This window comes from Penaeus japonicus, unplaced genomic scaffold (assembly GCF_977035675.1).
Source record: "Penaeus japonicus unplaced genomic scaffold, GWHDUDI00000001_assembly GWHDUDI00000012, whole genome shotgun sequence".
NCBI lineage: Eukaryota > Metazoa > Arthropoda > Malacostraca > Decapoda > Penaeidae > Penaeus > Penaeus japonicus.
In genome coordinates this window covers 2,327,424-2,329,923 of record NW_028234414.1, presented here as the reverse complement: position 1 = coordinate 2,329,923, position 2,500 = coordinate 2,327,424, and positions in this window count along the sequence as shown.

The window sequence follows — 2,500 nt, the reverse complement described above, 5'->3', positions numbered from 1 at the left end:
ACCTTAAAGAATATCCTGTCCCGTTTTGAGCGATCGTCTGCCCTCGCCGCCTGCTCGGGAATGCCCTGTGCTTCATTCAGATAATACGCTGAAAAATGGAGCCCATGTGACTGAGGGCAGTTTTAGGGCGGTGTGTGAAGGAAGGAGGATTTTCGTCTCAGGGTTTTGTCCTAAGAGGGGGATTGGGGGGGATGGGGGGATGGGGGGAGGGGGGGGATGGGGGGGAGGGTGGAAGGATGGATGGGATGGGAAGGGGGGGGGGGAGAGGTGGATAGTTATGAGGAAGGGTAGGGGTGGGGTGGGGGGAGGTTATGAGGGAGGAAGGAAGGAAGGAAGGAAGGAAGGAACGAGAGGAGGGGAGGGGGCAGGGGGCAGGGGGGAGACACAAGTATAAGTAGTCAGTTGGAGGGATTGATGGGGGACATGGAGAGAGGAGATGGAGAATAAGGAGGAGGAGGAGGAGAGGTGGGGGGAAGGAAGGATGAGAAGGAGAGGGAGAAGGAAGGAGGAGGAGGAGGAGATGTGGGGGGAAGGAAGGATGAGAAGGAGAGGGAGAAGGAAGGAGGAGGAGGAGAGGGGGAAGGAAGGAGGAGGAGGAGGAGAGGTGGGGAGAAGGAAGGAAGAGGAGGAGAGGGAGAAGAAAGGAGGAGGAGGAGAGGTGGGGGGAAAGAAGGAGGAGAAGGAGAGGGAGAAGGAAGGAGTAGGAGGAGGAGAGGGGGAAGGAAGGTGGAGGAGGAGAGGGGGAAGGAAGGAGGAGGAGGAGATGTGGAGGGAAGGAAGGAGACGGAGAATAAGGAGGAGGAGGAGGAGAGGTGGGGGGAAGGAAGGAGGAGGAGGAGGAGCGAGAAAGGAGAGAAAAGAAAAGAGAAAAGAGAGGGAGAAACAATGGAGGAAGAGACAGGAGTCCGAGAAGGAGGGAACAGGGAGAAGCGAGGGAAAAGGGAGAAAGAGGAGGAGGGAGATACGAAAGGAAGAGAAGAGAGAGGAGAGAAAGAAGGGAGGAAGAGGAGGAGGAGGAGTGGGAGGGGAAGGGAGACGCGAAGAGAAGGGAAGAGAGAGAAGGAAAAGGGAAGAAGAGGAAGATAGAAACACGAAGGGAATTGAAAAGAAAAGAAATGAAGAAGGGAAATGGAGAGAGAAAGGGGGAGGAGGGAGGAGGGAAGAAGAGGGTGGCGGAAGGAAGTGCACATAGGGGGGGGGGGGGACAGGAAGAGAAGCCACAAGATTTTAGTTCGGGTTTGCCTGTGGTTTACAGGGGTAACTAATGGTAAATACAGAAGAACTTTAACGACAGTTGAGGTCTTTGGGGAAATATGTTTACCGTCTCGAACCTGCTCGTTTTATCCAACTCGAACGCCCATTTTTTCTGCCTTTCTATCCTCGTGCCTTGAACTCTCATTACCTTCTGATTGGATATGAAATTGAAGAATGATTCTCGCGTGAAATTACGCGTCTTCTTCCGTGTATAGAAATTGTTTCAATTAGTAAGTCGAGACAGAGGAAACTACATAAAACCCACAACGCAATTATGCAAATTCGCTGGCTTTAATGATGCACCTTGTCACAAACTTTTAGAAAGGACAGTCTTGCGTCTTATTTTGTCTTTCTTTTCTTTTTTGGGAAAGAGAGAGAGAGAAAAAAAAAAAGAGATGAAAAAAATATATATACTACCGAGAAAAAGGGACAACATGTCGTAAGCTTAAGAAAACAGCTGATTGATGAAAACACAAATTTCTGCCTTTTGAATATGTATTTTTGCTAATTGACTCTGGCCTTTAGATACACAATGAAAGAAAAAAAAAATCACAAATAAGGATAAACATGTTTTTTGTTGTTGCTGGTTTTCTTTTTTTTTCTTTTTTTTTTTTTCTTTCATTCATGTTTTCTTCTGTTGCAGACTGACGCTAGGAGATATAAAAACAATAAATTCCTCGACTTGTTTTGGTCTCTCTGCGTCATCATACAGTGCCGTTCCTTTTTCTTTCGTTTTATTTCCTTTATGAAGAATATTTCATTCAGTGTTATTGTTCCTAAATTTCCATAATGCTTTTGCTCGCCGGGAGATGTATTTTGTATCAAGGGAAATGTGTTCTCTCTCTCTCTCTCTCTCTCTCTCTTTCTTTCTTTCTCTCTCTCTCTCTCTCTCTCTCTCTCTCTCTCTCTCTCTCTCTCTCTCTTTCTTTCTCTCTCTCTCTATCTCTTTCTCTCTCTCTCTCTCTCTCTCTCTCTCTCAAAAGGATTGTCCAGCTAGACTCTAACTAGCTTTAACGAAATTACCAATTTGCTCTTACTGGAATAATGATTTTACATATATTCTTGTTTGTGTCGCTGTGGTCTCGATGGGTTATTGTTGCAGTCTCGCGCTCATACCTGTGGGCGGCGGAGGTTCGTCACATGTGTCACTGCGCTATATATATATATATATATATATATATATATATATATATATATATATATAGAGAGAGAGAGAGAGAGAGAGAGAGAGAGAGAGAGAGAGAGA